Raw genomic sequence first — 20101 nt, 5'->3', positions numbered from 1 at the left:
GGCCAGTGGAAAAGGAAATTCACAAGCGTCTAGCATGCTTCGATAGCTTGCTAGAATTGCTAATTTTCAGGAAAGACATCCAAGTCCAAAGAAGTTCACCTGCACTTTTATCCAATCCAAACTGAAAAGCCATTGTGTCAACAAACCTAGTGCAACACAGAGCTTGTTAAATTGTAGCAACTACCGGTACTTTCATTTTGTCCAGCCCACCAGGAAACAGACCAAAGGAGGATTGGAGGATTAGACTCTGTTCTACTATTTAAAATCAAAAACAGAATGACCACAGCCTACATGCCATTTAGAAACTCTGTCATGTGGGGCTCAGAAGTTTTTCAATCTCAGAGTAAATGAGAATATGCCATATATATATATATTCTAGCAGTACTTTACACAAGCAACATACTCAGCTTAAGCATTAGAATGGCAAAATGTTGAGATTTATAGGCAGTAATAATCTTGGAATCACCCAAACAGAGTAAGTATCTATCATAGCGCAAAATACTGCACATAATCAAAAGAAATCAGACAAATATAAAAGAAAGATCATTAGAAAATAAATGTTTTTAAAAACACACACATTCCCTGAGGCCCATTGGTATATTATTTTCTAAAAGCTGCTTAAGAAATAAGGTGTAGAAGTTTAGTTACCAGTTTTGAAAAGGCTAAGGGCAAAACTACATTTTGTACTAATGAAAGCTTGTCCTCACTTCCGCTTGTCCTGTGCCTAGAAAGCATGACCCCCAGCAGCTTTCAGCTTGCCCCATGCTTTCAAGGCACAGGTCAGAGTGGTTTTGCCTTTCCTCAGCTGCTTTCCCCCAGAAAACATGCTCTTTAGTACTAAATTAGAACAAACAGCAATCTGCACAAAAAACAATTGTCATTTGTTCCAATTCAGTGTTAAACCCTGGGGGAACGGGGCAGGGCAAACAGAGGTGTAGATAAACCCTGACTAGTCTGGACTTTAAGTATAGGGTGTTGCTGCTTTTAGCTCAATATAGATCAGGATTCTAGAATGTGAGTGGAGGTGGTAGGGAGTTTTAACCCTTCATCACCTGTTGTGATGCCAATCTAGATCCCCTCCCTTTGCTTTAGGATGGGGGTAGGAACTCCCATTAACTTCAAATAGAAGCATTTTCTGTGCGTAATTTGTAGGTGCAGGGGGCACAATTCAGATGGGGAGACCACAGTGGAGCTAAAGCACACCTATAGTCACACTAGGATCAGATGTAATCTGGGATCACAGCCGCCCGCACATCCCAGTTGACAATTTGTGGGGAAATGTGTGCAGTTTGACCCTAAGACCCTACTGTTCAAGGCCAGGAGCATGTAAGCTTGCCCAGAACAGAGGCAACCTGCCCACCCTCCATTGTTCAAGGGCAACCTTCATCAACTTGGGGTCTTTCAGATGTTTTGGACCACAATTGTAGTTCAAAAACATCTGGAGGTTAGGGGAGGCTGCTCTAGGTGAAGGAAATAGTACCCAACCAGCAGAATGCAGGAACAAAATATCTGGTGATGAACAAAGCTGGTAGTTTACTTGTGGAAACTCACTACAATAGATATGACAGATTGGTCATGTGTATTTTCCTTTCAAGTGATGGTGAGAATCTTACATCATTCTGCATTAGGGTGCTGTGTGAGACAAGATTTTCCACATCTCCTGGTAGGACTACAGAGATGTCTGCCTTAGCAGTTATAACCACTGGCTTCCAGTTCATAACCACTTAGCAAATGGTTGCCTCTATTCACTCATAGTACAGTCTCTTCGGTGACAGAACTGATCATATAGCTTCAGCTCTTTGGAATACAGAACCAAGAAGACCCTTGATGGCATAGGCTGCGTTCACACATCAGTTTATCCCATTTCTCTGCTGCTTCCACACTGAATCTGAGCTTTCACATGACATCCAAGTCACTTCCAGAAAACCAACGGAATAAAGCACCTCTTTCATGCTCATTTCCAGGTTACTGGAATCTGTTTGCAGTCCCCTTCACCAGGAAAATTGCTGGAGTAAAGTGATGAACTTTGGGTAGTATACTGGCATATACTGTATTTTTCCATGTATAAGACATCCCCATGTAAAAGACACCCCCTATTTTGGGGGACTACAAATGAAGAAAAAACCCCTTAGCACTATCCATGTATAAGACGAGCCCCAATTTTAAACCTAATTTTTTGGTTAAAAAAAACCCTAGTCTTATACATGGAAAAATACAGTAATTGTTTCCTGCTGTTTTCTTGGTGGAAGAGAAGCACACATGTGCAGAAAGGGTAGACAAGTAGTGACATTGTCGAATGACATTCATTGCTGTGCTCTGCCATGTCCACAGGTGTGAATGAAGTGACATGCTACTATATAGGTCAAAAAGCCACAATTCCATGATACAACAGGTGCTGCAGTGTGAAAGAGACAGTAGAAAATGTGACAGAAGGGCTAGCATTTATTTATTTTTTGATGGCATCCATCTGTCCTGATCGACAATGCAGTGTGGCTCCGGGAGTGAAGTCAAACCACTAGAGAATTACAGCGCCTGCTGTGGCTGCAGAGAACTGTATCTCAAAACTGCTGCATCCTCCATCGTTTTTGCTGTGTTAGTGGCACCAAAGTAACCTCTCTGAGCTGGTGCGTATGGAGGTCCTAGGAAACTAATGCAGTATCTTCCCACATTTGACGAACCCTCAAGCTAGGTGGTTCACCTGGTTACACGTTCTGTTTAAACAGAGTAGAACAACATAATTTTAATTGAGTTCTCAGGAGGAGCAAGGAAGGAGAAAAGCATTCAGAACTGCCATTAATCAAACCATTTGCCTTGTCTGGGGGGAAATTGCCTGGTAGAAAAGAACGGTATGTAGATTGATCCTGATAGTTGAGGAAGGTGAAGAGATTAAGAAGCTCACAGGCTCTCTAGGAAGTGAAACATCTCAGCATCAACATTAAAATGAAGGTTACATTGTAATCGTAGGTGCCCACCTCAAACACAAATCACCCCCTGCTGGCTTAACCTGGGACAAGAAGAATCTTTTTGATATGTCACATGAACAAACAGTTACCTAGCATGGCAGACTCAATGGAGTATGGAAATATAAAATCCAATACTGTAGACTGGCAATAACTGAATGGTGATAACAGGACAGTTCATAAACTATATCCTGAAAAATATTAAAGTTCATGAGGGCTGACGATGAATCTGAAGTGATTGAAATGAACATAAAGGTAGCAGCTCATCACACTTCTAGATTATAAGTGACGTACAATTCACTGACAGCTTGTCACAATGTTTTATCAAATATCCAGGGCATTTTTTTAAAAAATCACTTATATGCTAATTACATCCTACAGATGTTTTGAATAATTTGTAACTATGCTGGTTCAATTCAAATAAAGTAATTATCACCTGACTTGTCAGTCTGCTGCAACAGAAAATGCACATGAAACATCACAGAGATCAGAGTCAGACCCAGCATCAGCACACAGCATGACTAGTTCATTGTCATGAAACCCCAGATGTATTCTAAGGCTCCCTCATCTAGAACTGCTCAGCTATCATCCTGTTATCTGGAGTTGTCCCATCACCCACCTCTGCTATCCATGCCCACTGTTGGCACCTGCCAATCCATAGAATCATAGAATTGTAGAGTTGGAAGGGGTCCCAGGGATCATCTAGTCCTACCCCCTGCAATGCGGGAATCTCAACTAGATCATACATGGCAGATGGCCATCTAACCTGTGATTAAAAACCTCCAAGGGAGGAGAGTCCACCCCCTCTTATGGGAGTCTGTTCCACTGTCTAACAGTTCTTCCTGTCAGAAAGTTCTTCCTGATGTTTAGTCAGAATCTCCTTTTTTGTAACTTGAAGCCATTGGTTTGAGTCCTACCCTCCAGAGCAGGAGAAAACAAGCTTGCTCTATCTTCCATGTGTCAGCCCTTTAGATATTTGAAGATGGTTATCATATCTCCTCTCAGTCTCCTCTTCGTCAGGCTAAACATACCCAGCTCCTTCAACCATTCCTCATAAGGCTAAGTTTCCAGATCCTCAATCATCCAGATCCAGCTTGTCAATATCCTTCTTAAATTGTGGCACCCAGAACTAGACACAGTACTCCAGATGTAGTATGATGAAGGCAGAATAGAGCAGTACTATAACTTCCCTTGATTGGGGCACTATACTTCTGTTGATGCAGACTAGGATAGCAATAGCATTAGCTTTTTTTGCTGCTGCATCACACTATTGACAGGTGAAGTTTGTGGTCCACTAAGACCCCTAGATCCTTTTCGAATGTGCTACTGGCAAGCCAGGTGTCCTCCATTACTTAATAAACTGATCATAATAAAATAATAATAATAAAGACATAACTTTATTAACATGCAACTCCACAGGAATTCATTCTCCAGGAATGTACTATCACTCTGTACATCAACAAGCACAAAGAAACAGCAACAATGTGACATCCTTCATGATTTCTCTAATATCATGCATTTGATCTGAATCTTGATGTTAAAGACCCATCTGTATTTGCTGCTATCTCAAAAAGCTATCAGAACACTGATGTAACACTAACAAAAATATCCAAAATTAAACAAGCTCTTTTTAAAGTATGTTCCCATCAGCGCAGAGATGGGAAAGGAATGACTGGGGAATAGCCAGAGTTGGCCTGACAGAAAGAATCAGAGAAAAGCAATAAATACAAATAAAAATAACATCAATGGGAAATAGCCTAAGGATGTGCTCATCCTATTCTTTAAATTATATACTAGGGAATTTTTCCTGGCTTCAAGAACAATTGTTTAATAGAGTGTCCTGTGAATGTGTTTAAAAATATCCAGATGACTCATTTACATCCCACATATATGACAAAAAGGCTTACAATGAATGTCAATTTAAATCATAGAATTGTAGAGTTGGAAGGGACCCCAAGAGTCCTCTAGTCCAATCCCCTGCAATGCAGGAATCTCAGCTAAAGCACCCATGACAGATGACCATCCAACCTCTGTTTAAAAACCTCCTAGAAAGGAGAGTCCACAAGCTCCCATCAAGTTCACAGGATATCACCATCTTAATATACAGTGGTACCTTAGGTTAAGAACTTAATTAGTTCTGGAGGTCCGTTCTTAACCTGAAACTGTTCTTAACCTGAGGTACTACTTTAGCTAATGGGGCCTCCCGCTGCCACCGCATGATTTCTGTTCTCATCCTGAAGCAAAGTTCTTAACCCGAGGTACTATTTCTGGGTTAGCATACTCTGAAGCATCTGTAACCCAAGGCACCACTGTATTTATAAACTTGCAGAATGCACCACAACTACCACTCTGGGTAGATGGTTAAATCAAATTTATCCCAACAGAATTCAGCCAAGACATAAAATTTCACCCAGTCAGACCAAACTCAAGCCCAATACATATGAAGGTTTTGCAGCAGTTTAGATTTGAGCTTCAGTTAATCCCCTGGACAAGAACCCCTGGAGAAATCTGCAAATGGGCCCTGCTCTCCATACTTTACACAATATTCCTGTAAAGGATATAAGATGGGGTAGGTAACCAAATATAAATGACTTCTAAAGTAGTTTCTTCAACAGGAAATGCATTCCCTGTGCCCTCCTCGACACTGTTGGTTCCTAGACACAGCCCTTCTGTGTCTTGGGTTTAACCTAGCTCTGCAGCAGAGCTGTGATTCACCATTGTTACATGATGTACACAGTGGAAGTGACAGATTCTTTCTTCTCTCCCCCCCCCCCACTTTTTACTTCTCTCCTTGACTTCATGAGCTTAGCCAGAGTTCCCCCCACCCCCAATCAAGTAATTAAATATACTTAACTGACCAATTGCATCACAGATAGCTCAGTTCTCCCCCCCCCCGCCCGCAACAAAAGTCATGCCCCCTCCCAACAAAAATCCTGGCTACGCCCATGCTTGACTTACTAATTTCAACCTCCAGAAAAATTAATTCAATAGGACAAATCCTAAACTAACATCACAGGATGATGAAGGCACGCTCAGGAGCAGGAAGAAGATTTCAGTCTCAACATAAGGTTCTTTGTTTTGAAAAACAGACTTATTTCATCAAGCTCATCCCACCAGATCTACACAAAAAAGCAATAAAAAGCAAACTAGGAAACAAAAAAGTGTTTCCAATCAACTATAGCCTATATTGTGCACAACGGAATGAAGAAAACATGTCCTTGGATTCAGCGTATGTGAGGCCTCCTCTCACATTTCCTTCAAAGTGGCTTCTTCAAGTTACTAAACATATACACATTCTTCAACCCAAACATTATTCAGATTTCCTGTTGATATTTAAATCAAGAGGGAGCACCATCTGACCCGGCATCAATAATAATAGTCCAACTAGCAATAGCAAACTTCAGTTATACTGTAAGATGCTATTTGGAGAGCTTGTGCCACAATTATAAAAGGAAATTACAAGGCTGCTGACCTAAGAAACGGTGAGTTTCTAAATAAACAAAGAAGAAAAGGACAGGTGTAAAGCACACTGGATATTTTGAAATATTTTAAAGTAGCAGTGGGCACCTGGCAGCCCACAAGCTGAATCTGGTCTATTGCTAGTTTTGGTCCGTCAGTCACTTTGTTCCTATGCTACTTTCTGATGTTCAAGGCACTTAACAAAAGCAACAAAACAAATACATTAAACATCAACAATATATTACTATCCACACTATCCCTCTACAGAAGACAATATAGCACAAAACTGTTTCACAATAGGAACCTAACAAAAACACCTCTGTAACAAAATAATTCATTGCTTGCAGGAAAAGAGTAAAAAGAGAACCTCTGCCCTTGAGCTGATAGCAGAATAAGCCCTTTTAAAGGAGTGCATAGGAAGGCAGGGCAAATCTTCAGTCTGGGGTGTTTCGGGAGTGGGGTGGAACAGCAGCAGCAGAATCAGGCATCAAACCTCATTCAAAGCACAAGCGGAAGAGGTGCTACCAGCTGAGGTGGACAGCCTGACTCTTGGTTCTCAAACTTTTTCAGCAGGGGGCCGGTCCACTGTCCCTCAGACCTTGTGGGGGGCCAGACTATATTTTTTTGGGAGGGAATGAATGGCGACGGAGGAACAATGAGCAGCATGCGAAAGGGCTCCAGAGAGGGGCTGCTTTAAATGGCGGCTGCTCAAGAGGGGCGCTCAGCCAACCACGGCTCCTGTGTCTTGCAAGCGGCAGGGGCTGGTGGCAGTGGCAGCAGCAAGATGAGCAAAGCGAAAGGGCTCCAGAGAGGGGCTGGCAGCAATAAAGCCCAGCCCCCTTCCTCCTCTAGGTAGGATGGGGAGAAGCCAGGAAGAGGGAGGGAGAGAGGAGGTGCCGCCACCGCCGTGTGAGGGAGAGGGAAAGAATGTGTGCGCTGGCAATACACGTTCTGGCGATCCATGCAATGATTCCCGGACCATACGTGGGCCAGATTTAGAGGGCAATTGGGCCTTATCTAGCCAGTGGGCCTTAGTTTGCTGACCCATGCTCTTGGCTGTATTGCTGTTTGCCTGAGCAGCGCTAATTCCCAAACTAATCACTTGGGAAATTCAGTTAGCAGTTAGCTCAGTTGTTTAGAGTGTGGTGCTGATAACACCATGGCTGCTGGTTCTAATGAGGCATCTAATCATAAGCCTGCATTTTTATCAAAGCTTATATATTTCGATCAGGGCTTGTATATTAAAAAGAGCTTAAAGATTTTCAAATGTTTCATGCCAGGCAGAAGACCAGCTGCTTAGAGAACCTTGGCAATGTTTATTCTCCTAGACAAAGGGGCCCCCTGATTTATAGCAGAAAACAATTCTCAAAGTCGTAAAAAGGGAATTACAGGCTGAGAGCCAAGGTTACACTGACCCTACAAATTAAGGGTTGGTAAATAGTAAAATGAGCCATATCTTCTTCCTAAGGTTAAAAAGGCCAAGAGCAGTGAAAAAGGCAACTGGCTTGGCTGGAGAAGAAGAAGCTTCTTTCTATTTTTATTTTGAGGCTGGAAACTGTTCCTTCCTTTTCACTTTGAGAAGGTTTAATTCTTTTAAAAGGCTACCTATGATAATGTATGAAATATATTGGCTTAAATGTAATTATGCAAAGGATCTAGAAAGAAAGAAATGTTAAATTCTTATTTCATAGAGTCATATTGCAATAGGAGACCAGAGGGGCAAATGAGCCCAGCCTCCTGCCAGACAGGAGACGCCATCGAGCACTCCTGATATATAGTTGTCAGGCCTTTTTGTTTAGAAACCTCCAAATGAAGGAGATCTTTCAATGTTGATGTGAACTCAAGATCCTTGAAGATAAAAATTCAAGATTAACCATCTGTTTTGGAAGGCAATAGGGCAAGGAGGGCAAGAGGTGAGCTGGTAATTAAGATTCCTTGTTGAGACACATGTAAGATATATTACTACTTATTTGTCATTTATAGATAGAAGAATATATATCTTTTATTTTCCATAAAAGGACAGAAGGAAATGGGTGTATCTTTTGTGATTGGTTCTAACAAACAGCCAATAGGAATTTCAACCAGGCTGATTGGACAGAGGCAGCCAAAGGAGGAGCAAGGGGGCTGGATTAAGGAAATATAAGTGCTGGCCAGAATGGCAGGAGGCCAGGCCAGAGCTTGGTAACCATATACCACTGTGCCTCTCATTTATTTGTCTGACAAATAAATTACTATTTTAATTTCTCTATTGCTGCGTTGAATATTTCATTCCAGCTAAGCGTTAACCACAAGCAGGGTGCTACACTAACCCAAACAAGCCAGCTGCATATTCCTGCATTGCAGGGGATTGGACAAGATGACCCTCGAGATCTCTTCTAATTCTATGATTCTATGAAAAAGGAACATGTGAAGCCATCCTTCTGAGCCCCTTGGAGTCGCTTCCCCAGCAAAGTTGTTTCTGTATAATGAAGTTTTATTTTTGTGTCATAAAGGATGCTTCAGGGGATGGTGTATCTACCCTCAGGGCAGTCACAGCTGGGGTCATCTGTCGACTAACTGACTCATGTGGCTACTGCCAGTTTACTATAAAAGATAAAGAAAGCCTTGCAACACCCATCTGAAAAAGTAACAATGCTCTAGTAAAAGAGATGCTTCTGTACTAAATTAAAGGTAGAAATTCTTAGGGATCCTCATAGTGCAAATCACTTTGACGATATTGTTCCCTATGAACACAGATTTCACTGAACTTTCTTCTCTGCTTGGCATGTTTATCATATGAAATAACTCTCCTATTTCAGGTCCATTTTCCAATTCCTTCCTTTCCAAACAAAAATACTCTTTAAAATATTGCAGTTTTCAAGAGGCGGTATTAAAGGGACTGTAAACTCACACATAACTCTCTCAGGGCCTTATCTTCTGCAGAGTGTATTGTCAGAAAGCAGAAAATGTAGTTTGTCTCGCATTATCTGTAATAAGATAGACAGTCCTTCATTTTAACAAGGTGCCACTGCCAATATCAGCCCTGCTGCGTGAAAAACCAGTGCAATGCTTTCTTTATTTATACAAGTGGAATGAAACCGAGGGAGACCTGAGGCAATTGGTGATACTTTCCACCAACTAGCACATATAATGTATTCAGTTTGTGCCTCAGTTTTTTTTTTTAAAGCAACAGATTAGAATCCAAGAATCAAGAAGTCCAGTGACCTACTTCCGCCAAACTGCCAACAATTAGTTAATGGAACCTTGCTTCAAGTCACATTTACATGGAAATTGCCAAAGGCAGCATTCAAATCTCTTTGAACCAATTTCTGAAAAGTGTGGAATTCAGACACCACAGAATGATATTGCTTGATATGCAAATCAAAATCCTTGTTTAACTATCACCTTATGTAAGCCCAAAGATTTATCCTCAAGGCTACGAGGACAAGACTTGGGGAAGCAGCTGTGATGAGCAGAGTCCAACATCAGTTTCCCCTCCCTGCCCAGGACAGATGGTCATTGCTCTTCTCAGAACCAGAGAGAAGCAGGCTTTGTTCACAGGCTGAAATGAGAGGCTCCCTTAGCTTGCACAGAAGATCACTGCATTTTTTTGTATTATATGGTGTGTTCCTTTTATAATGAAAAACTGGCTTTTTATGAACATTAATTCATTTATTTATATACGGGACAAGCTTACGGGTTATTTTAAATTGAATCATTCTGTTTTTGAACAGATATTTGCTTGTTAGGTGTTTATCTAAAATACACCAGAGTACATGCAGATCTACTTGTTTGAGTGGAGGAGGGTTTTAGATTTATTTTTTTGCAATACATGGTAAATGCCATTTTCAGTCAGAAGGATTAAGGGTTGTTTTTTTTAATTAAGGAAGAATACAGTACAAGGAAAAGCAATCTTAGAAGTATGATTTAAAACAATATGCAATTTAACAAAAATAAGTCTGAACAACTACAACTTCTGGATTTATTTTGATGTTGTCATTCTGAATGTTAAGAAATGTCACTGAATAAAACTTTTCAGCTAAATCTAGCTATGTTCAGTAGTTATTTTCATTAGAATGCTTATGACTATTCACAGCCTTTATCAAGAGACTATATTTATTCTATCCACCAATATTTTGCGAGAACATCATATGTACTAGTTGATTGTCACTTGTAGTTGACTACTGAGAAGTTTGTTTTTTATGTGAGTAGTGTTTTATTATTGTAGTTGTATTGTTTTAATTCATTATTACATTTTTTGCACATGTAAAATTTACAGTTGTTATCTTGTCTTATCTAGTGTTTCTGTGTATTGGTGGTCAGAAGACTTTCTTTCTGTTGTTTCCATGCTGGAAACTTTCTCAGACAAATCCTGGTGCTCTTCAAGTGCTTTAATAACAATAAAAAACCCAAAATGGAGTTTATGCTAAGGAAGTGCTATTTTCAGAGGTTGATGGGGACAGAATAGTCCTAATGAGTTCAGACATTTGGTAGTTTAATTTTACCATTCTTTCAATATGGATAAACTACCGTATTGGCCCAAATATAAGCTGCACCCAAATATAAGCTGCACCTTTAAAACTGGAGGGGGGGAGAAAAAAACCCCCCCAAATATAAGCCACTCCACTCCTCCCTGCTCCTGGCTGCCTACTGGCGGGGGGGGGGGAATTGCGCTGTGTTGCTGGGGGCCTTTCCCCTTCTTCATTCTATCCCTTCCCGGCTGTGGGAGAGAGAATGGGGAACTATGCACAAGGCGGGCGCCGCTGTGCCACACTCCTGGCCGCATAACATAAGGTCATGAATATAAGCTGCACTTTAACTTTTCAGTCTGAATTTGAGGGGAAAGTGAGGCTTATATTCAGGCCAATACAGGATATGCCCTGATAGCATTGTAAGTTGAACATTTTAAAAAATAAATAAAGAAGGGAGGTTATGGAACACCACTCAGCATAATTGTTGCTAAGAATGTGGGATACGAAGCAGTTTAAATTTGCTTTAAAAGTTTTGTGATTATTCCAGACATCTCCAATTCAACCAACTGACTTGGGTGTCGGTATGCTACCATGATCACAGCATAAGAAATGTTAAGTGAGAACATGTGTGCAGGAGTGACTTCAACAATGGTCACTGGTCATGATGGTTATGTACAACATTTAGGATTAGTGGTACCAGAGGTGCCAACTCTATGGGGCCCTTTGCCCCCTCCCATGAAATAATTAGGGGGTAAAATTTTATGCAAGTTGGCACCTATAAGAGGTACCATGATCAGAGACCTTGCAGCATTATGACTGCCTCCACCAAGCTTTTCTCTTCATATGGTTTCTACCTTTCTGTTAAATAACCAGTATTGGTGAAATTATTGAAACCTGCAATACACTTTTAGTCTCCAAGGTTCTCTGTTCAAGCCAAAATGACAAGGAGTGATACTCAACTAAGCTACACAGCCACAGATGTTTGTGGGTAAAGAAGCAAAACCCTAACAAAATGCTCTGTTCATTGAAGATGCACAAGTCCTCTGCAAACAAGCGCTACCATTTACACATCAGGTTTCCTCAGGTTGACAGCCAAGAGTGGGAAATTACCTGTACTTAAAGAGTGGCTGGTGCATGTTAGCTCTGTCCCCCTTCTCTTCCATGTGTTGGAGGGTGGCTGTCTAGTCAAATTGTGCTAGTACCATCACTAGGACGACTAAGACAAAAATCCCCATGACTAAATATACCCTGCTTCTCTTCTCTTCGTTTATTGCATATATAGGTTTGCATCCTAACTGGGCATCTGTGAACATGAAGGATCCCTGTGGCAGGAGGATAGAACCAACTATCAGCAATTCTCACTTAACCTTACAGAGCGTCTTTTGCTGACCCAACCCTTCAGAACAGATTTTGGTGTGTCACAAGGGGATCAGACTTATGAGCACCACATGACCACAATTCCACTCATGGAACACTCCTGTAAATGGAAGCCCAGTCGGGAGTCCAAGCCAGAGTCTATCTGATGCAAATTCTTCACAACTGCCTGAAATTAAGGAATTCTGTTTCTCCCCTCAAAGCAACACACATAATCCGAACATATTAATACAAAACATATATTTTAATTTTCTCACAGAAATGAAAGCACCAGGTCACCAGGTAGAAACATAGTATAAGTGACAGTGTTACTTTAAATTATTTCTCCCTTCCTCTGCTAATTTCCACAAAAGTCTCCAAGATACACATTCCTTCTAAGCTATGATGATATCATTAGATGTCAGTGGTTTTTATTTCAGAAGTATTTTTTTTTCCAGAAGAGAGGAGAAAGAGATTCTCAAAAAGCTTGTTATTTCTAACATGAAACGAAGGCAAAATCACTTTGAGGTTTAGGCTATGTGTAAAATTAAAGCTTGTAACAGCATGTGGGGCTTCATGCCACATTACTGATATTGGCCCTGATTCTCATTAATAAGATATGAGAGAGAGACTAGTTTGGGCAGATGACTCTCAAAGTAATCTCACTGATTTTTAATATCTAATAAAATGAAATGAATAAAAACCATGTGGGGGGTGGGAAATTATGTAATACACGTAGCAGGTGGTACCAGGACTTGCAATCACATCTTCAACAAACATAATTTTGTGGCAATTACTCTAGTCCCAAGCCTTTACCAATGAACCTGAATAGCAAGGGAAATTGACAACGAGAAGATTGCAACAGCCAAATGTTCACTAGGCCCCTGAAAGGTCAATTTATGGTGCACATCTGTGTCTTCAAATTTATGAAGAGATTGTTTTCTCATGCAGACATTGTGCTTTACAATTAACAATGGGGTTTCCTGATGAGAGAATCTCATGGCACCCTATCATTAAATACATATGTTGCACATCCATTTCAATGTCCTACAATATTGCAATTAACAATATCATTTAAACGTCTACATAAACTTTTGCATAAAAGAGTGCACAGTTTAGCTCAAACAGTCATAACTTGATTGCAGAGATATATAAATGAGATTAGATAATGGTCATTCCTGTATCATTCATGCAATATGGTCCATATTAATCATCTTATTTTATATTCAAAAGAAAGTTTTGACTTTCCAGCTGGATACACATTTTTTTCCACATTGATCTTTACCATGAGACCATGCTATATGACTAACCTTGGAGCTAAATCTTCTCCAAGCCCTGACAATGTTAACAAGGATGAGAATTTCATTCCAATCCTAGTGGCCTGTCCTAAAACACAACTTGGACCAGGAAAACAAGGTTTAAGTGACACACTGCAGCTTTGCACAGACTTGAATTTCACCAGAGGACTGAATATGCAAGGAGCTGATTTCACTACAATATCACACAGAAAAGCCAACTTTGAAATCCCTTGTACCTTATTTTCCAAATTAGGCAAAGCCTTTCATACCTGGTTTTACAGATTTTCCTACTGTAAGAAGTGTTGTCACAATTTTCTATACTGTACATATAAATGCTACAGTTTTCAGAATGAAGCTTTAAGTCTTATTTTTGGTAGCAAGCCTCAATTGAAAAGCTTTTCCCATGCATGTCTTTCAAAGACTTCAGAAATTATTGGAGTGGGACAGAGTTTTATGAAATGCTTTTTATCAAGAAAGGAGTCCACAGCTCAAAGCATTTCTCTTTTAATTAACTCTTAGCCAAACAAAGTTTACAGGAATGCCTATTCATCCTATACATTCCACTGTGCTTCAAACAGCAGTAGCTGCAGCCCTCAACAGCCATAATTTTAACACTCATTATTTCATTATCCAGTAGTGAATAAACCCAACCCATTATGACGGTGTTTCTCTTGCCATTATAATCAGTTGGATATGATAGCTGTTTGCTTCTAACAAGGGAGCATCAAATATGCAAAGGACATTTCTTTAGCAACAGCAGCAAACCTATGAACAAATTTTGCACTATTATTTAAGGAATGTGGTGTTTGAAAAGAAGTAGAGAAAAGTATTGTGTGTTCCATTATTACTTATGAAGGTAATTAAAAATATTTTCAACTGCTGCACAATCTTTATCAAACATTGTGTGTTTGCTCTAGTTCAGTGTGTGTGTGTGTGTGTGTGTGTGTGTGTAGATGAAAAGCAGAGTGAAAACGACAGTTATTGTGATAAGAATTCCTTGACATTTTGAGAAGAGCTTGACTTCTACCTTCCCCTTAGAACACTTTCAATTTTCTATAAAAAATTAAAACACCACTTTCATTTATTTGTATTCACTTTCATTAATTTACAAAGCAAAATCACAGCAAAAGAGTGCCACATTTTTGTTCCTTTCCACTTAACCTGTGTTCCTTCTTCTGCAGCCAACACTAAAAAGCCGGTCTTGGGCTCCACTCAGCCTTTGGTGACATATTATAATTCCACAGACAGTTGGGCCCTGTTTTTCCATCGCAACACAACACTTGTAGTTATGAGCCTCTTGAGACTGGGGTATGCCAGTGAGTAGGCGGGCTGGGATCAAAGTAAAAGTTAAGGTAAAGGACCCTTGACAGTTAAGTCCAGTCACAGAAGACTCATCTCATTGGCGTTTGTCCGCAGAGTTTTTCCAGGTCATGTGGCCAGCATGACTAAGCCGCTTCTGGCAAAACCAGAGCAGCGCACAGAAATGCTGTATACCTTGACACTGGAGCAGTACCTATTTATCTACTTGTACTTTTTGGTGTGCTTTCGAACTGCTAGGTTGGCAGGAACTGCGACCAAGCAATGGGAACTCACCCCGTTGTGGGGATTCGAACCACCAACCTTCTGATCGGCAAGTCAAAGAGGCTCAGTGCTTTAGACCACAGCGCCACCCAGGTCCCTGGGATCAAAGTAGTGTTCCTATAATTTGGCAGCTCTAGTGAAAAAATGACCTTCTCCCTCAAAGCCATTGAGCACTTTGATTCATTTTTATTATTACACCCAATTTTTAAATGTAATTTAAAGTCACTGTTTGGAAAGTCTGTTTGGAAAGTCAAAGAAAATAATTGGGGGGGGGCATGGGATTTTATGTTTGCTAAAAGGGGGCATGGGTTTTTAAAAGTTGAGAAACACTGCTCCATGCCATCAGACATGTACTTGGACATGACCTCTCTACCATTGTAATGTTAAACCTGTCCATCTTAACATTTTTTCAACATTTAAATGAACCACAGAAGGTTTAGACTGCAAGAGTTTCGGGTGCATAAACATTTTATTTCCAAATGTCAGTTATCACAATAAAAATAATGTATTATTTGCTAGTTACTTTGAGCCTGCAAGAGTAGCGATGTCAAGCATTTCTATTTATTCCTAAAATAAGAATTTAACCATTTTCAATTTCGTCATAAATCAAAGTTTGCCATCAATACTGCCTAAAGTAACATGTCAATAACTTTCGGGGTGCGGGTGGGGACACAAGACAGCTTGTCAGTTACTATTTTAATAATGCCGGAATAAGTGTTTTTCATTTTAAAACTGAGCCCTGTTAAAGCTTGCTGTCTTTTCAGTTTTTTGTTACCAGCTACCCATGACATACAAGAACTAGTGACATACACATTCCTCCTGGCAGTCAGAATAAGTTGATTATGATGAAGGAGGAACTTTTCTTGTACAGAAAGCACACCCAGTCACTTAGTATTTTAGTACACAAACAATTTACATTCTTGATCCGGTGACGGGCAGAGGCTGATCCTCCAAACTATATGCACTCTCATTCTACCCATGACTTTCCTCCCCATTTCCAGTTTAATATTAGCCACAGTTTGCCTTGCTTGGCAGACTGTGGAAAGCACTTGCCCTTCAATAAAGAATTAAAAATAAATAAATCAGGCCATGGTTTCCAATTCTGGTTAGGAGCGTAAGCGCTAAATGCAGCCTGCCAATTTGGACTGAAGGTAAATTATGGCTATTGCTCAACAGGGAGCAGAAAGTGCAACCACTCAGGGGAAAAAGAAGCACGATACGTCATGATTTGGGAGAATCAAGACTTCCAAGCAAGCCCATGGCTCACGAGGCATTTCTACACAAGTCACAGTACAACATACTATCAATTAAATATTATAGAGAATAATTATTGAACTTCCTGAATTGACAAACATGAAAAAATCCCGATGTCACAAGAATAACCTCTATAATGGAAATTGAACAAATTGCAGTCTTAAGAATATAAGAACCCTGTTGGATCATGCCAGAAGCCCATCTAATCAAATATCCTGTTATCAAAGTAGCTAATCAGATGCCCCAACCCACCTACATGCAAAATGTGAGTTGTACCACTGAGCTGTTAAATTTATGTTTAATATACAAAAAATGCTACGTTTGAATGCATTGCATTTAAAATGTTATGCAAAGTGGGTTGCACTAGGCAAACTGTCTCTTGGTAAATGCAGCAAAGAGAGGCTGGAATATGCTAATTGATGACTCATCCCAGAAACCCAAACAGTTCTCTCTTCTGGAAGGTGAAACCTGAGAACCTAGCTCTAAGTCAGCCCTTAAAGCTCAGTGATGATGAACAAGCAAGTTGCTTAGGATCTCCCTCTGGAGCTGAAGAAAGAAAAGTTTATTGACCTGTGTTAAGGACTAAAAAGAAGTCTGAATCACATTGCTTGTTTGCTATAAAAAGCAATGTTACAATAAAGCAAAGCTACAGGGAACCAGGCAGAGGGCCTTCTCGGTAGTGGCGCCCGCCCTGTGGAACGCCCTTCCAGCAGATGTCAAAGTGATAAACAACTACCTGACATTCAGAAGACATCTTAAGGCAGCCCTGTTCAGGGAAGTTTTTAATGTGTGATATTTTACTGTATTTTTGGTTTCTATGGAAGCCGCCCAGAGTGGCTGGGGAGGCCCAGCCAGATGGGCGGGGTATAAATAAATTATTATTATTATTATTATTATTAAAGAATTAAAATTAATTAATTTAAAAAGTAATTAATTTCAATGTAACTATTTTAAAACTATTTCCAGTAAAGGTTTGAAACTCATTCTTGTGGTGGAGAGCAAATGGATTTCTACTTACCACAAGGTCAAGAACAGGGATTCCCTTTGCAGCAACTCTTAAGATGAGCTACAGTATTTTATATGTATCCCCTAAATTATTGGGAAGCAACACTTCCTTCCCACTAGTTATTGTAGATAACTTTGTAGCTTTCATGGTCACCTTTATCCCTTCAAATAGGGAAAGTAACACTCTTTCAATCATTCTGTCTATGCAAGCATTCTTGTTTTTCAGATGATACAATACCTGACACCACCATTGTGAACCAAGGTCAGGGGGTGCTGGGGGGAGGAGATGGGGAAAGCCCCATTGCGCAGGTGGAAGTCCTTGCACAGGACTTCTACTGATGAGGGTGGGCAGGTGAATCCCATCCACCTGCACTAAACATTTTGAGATAATTTTAAAAATTGAAATTGATTGTAAAAACAATTACAAAAATCATTAGGTGTGGGTTTTTCGTATGGGCCTCTGAGTATAGATCCAGGATGTTCTGAAAAAAGCATGACATGTGGACAATTTTCAAGTTATCTCTTTCCTTTGTTTTCCAAAATCCACTAGTATACTATTTGGAAATATGGTTGATCCATGAGCAAAATGAGAATGTATTCTTTTAGTCCCAAATCTGAAGTTCAAGTCATTAACATATGGAAACCAAAATGGGGAAGATGGAATTGAGAATATGTCTGTTGAATGCTGTTACATTTTAAAAATCAATTAACATATTAGATACAAAGTTTATTTGTATGCCAACTTTTCTTGGTAAATCACACCCAAAGCAACTCCTGGTAAATTATAAGAGCAACATTCCAATACCATTCATTAACACTTCAAAATATATTGGCGAAATATCAACATCAGACCATATTTCAACAAATGCATGAAAACATTTCATGTTAATAAATTCAGTATTACACTAAGGGAAAGAGTAAAACCTACACAAATCTGGAGTAGAGTCCCTAAGATGGTTGGGCGGCTCCTTGTGGTGACTCCTATAGCCATGCTAGTGCCAAATGTATTGCTCTGATTTCCTTTGGACCACATCAGCAAGGTTGGGGGTTGGCGGGTCTTGTCATCTGGGCAGCCTAGGACCTCCATACACACTGCCCAGACTTGCACCTCAGGAAGGTCACTTCAGTGGTGCTAATGCAGCGGTTTGACTCCACGAACACCCCAGATGCACTCCATTGTCTTTCAAGATAGACAAAGACATGCCAACAACACTAAGGCTAGACAATCCACTAAAAATTCATACTAAAGCTCAGCAAAATAAAATAAAATACTGAGACTGAATCTAGACACACAGCAAAGTAATACATTAATAAGAATGCAGCATGGAGCAAAAAGATAAAATCTCATTTCTAGCACTTCATTTCGAACAATTCAGTAAAGTTTAAATAAGTCTAACAATCAAGCCATCAAAAGCCTCTCATTCCAATGAATTCAAAATTGCACTAAATATTAAACAGCCTACTAACAAAGCACATTAATAGAGCTGAACAATAAAATACAACCACCTGTACAGAATTAGCAGCAAAAAACCCTCAGCTGTAGCCCCTCACACAAGCCACATTAAATCATGCTAACTCCAAAGCACAGGCACAGCTGTTATCTCTCTGAAGATGAAGCCTCACCAGGGTCCTACTCTGGTTCAAAAAAAGATACCTCTATATGAGGCATTTCAATAAAACCTACTCACCACCTCTGGGAAGAGACGCTCATCTTACCATTCTTCCATATCCTAAGGCAAGCACAGGCAAACTCAGCCCTCCAGATGTTTTGGGACTACAACTCCCATCATCCCTGAACACTGGTTCTGTTAGCTAGGGATGATGGGAGTTGTAGTCCCAAAACTGGAGGGCCAGGTTTGCCTATGCCTGTCCTAAGCTATGAGTGCTGATCCTTCAGGCCATGGGCTAAATTAGATCTGACGTAGGTGCCAATTTGGTTCATTAGTTGCTTTACCCCAAACTGTAAATGCTTTTGCATCACTGGCTCCTGCAAAATTGTTGAGATTTTCTTTACACTGTATCACCTGTCAGCAATATGAGAGTTTGTGACTTGCTGGTCAGCAGCCCTACCCAGTCAAAATGGCTCGTGTGGGATGTCAGGATCCAGCCCACAAGCCGGAGCCTGTTCTCATCCTAAACCACAAAGAAGAGGGGACCCACACCATTGTGTAATGTATGATGGAAACAGTAAGATGTGTAAACAGAAAACTGAAAAAATGTATAAACAAAAAGCCTGGGGAACAATGCAGCACTACTAAATGGGTCCTGGAACACAATATATATCAATCAAACCTCAGTTATCTATATGGACCTTGAGCTTTCGTAACTGAAGTGATTAAAGGCCCGTATTCTCAGTAAAAGTGGAAAGGCTGAAGAAAGAGAACAAATTCCTATAGGATTTACAACCAAATGTTCCTAGGTCCTAATTGGTATTCTAAGGATATGCGTTTTGAATATGCTCAATATCAATCCCTGCTATCCTAAATTCTGTGGTATCTGACTAATCAGTTAATTTGTAACAGCACAATAATCTACATGTCTACTCTGAAGTAAATCCCACTGAATTTAATCCCACTTAATCCCAGTGGATTACATGGGCATATGACCGCAGCCTAAATCATTTTTCTGAGATTTAAGACCTTGTTGCTGCCAATACAGCTTGCTGTCTGTTGTATGTCATTCTCTATTTTAGAACGACTCATCTAAAGGTTGCCCAGCATCCAACAGGATTTAAACTTGG

At 40.2% G+C, this 20101-nt stretch overlaps 2 protein-coding genes across 3 annotated transcripts in view; one reads left to right on the top strand and one right to left on the bottom strand.

Moving 5' to 3' along the window:
• The window catches only part of LOC309336095 (syncytin-2-like), a 396307-nt gene extending 388386 nt beyond the window's left edge, over window positions 1-7921 (top strand). Inside the window, exon 2 of one of the 2 annotated variants that reach the window (XM_081851545.1) lies at window positions 7700-7921. The gene's annotated coding sequence lies outside the window, so the exon portion shown is untranslated. The remainder of the gene's footprint in view (window positions 1-7699) is intronic. The other variant, XM_081851544.1, reaches the window with a different exon arrangement.
• Window positions 1-20101, bottom strand: part of SGCD (sarcoglycan delta) — a 394603-nt gene that overhangs the window by 370532 nt on the left and 3970 nt on the right. The window lies entirely within an intron of this gene.

Source organism: Podarcis erhardii, assembly GCF_964252035.2.
Source record: "Podarcis erhardii genome assembly, chromosome: 2".
NCBI classification, from domain to species: domain Eukaryota; kingdom Metazoa; phylum Chordata; class Lepidosauria; order Squamata; family Lacertidae; genus Podarcis; species Podarcis erhardii.
The sequence above is the reverse complement of the archived record's forward strand: the minus strand, read 5'-3'. Positions and strand labels throughout refer to the sequence as shown.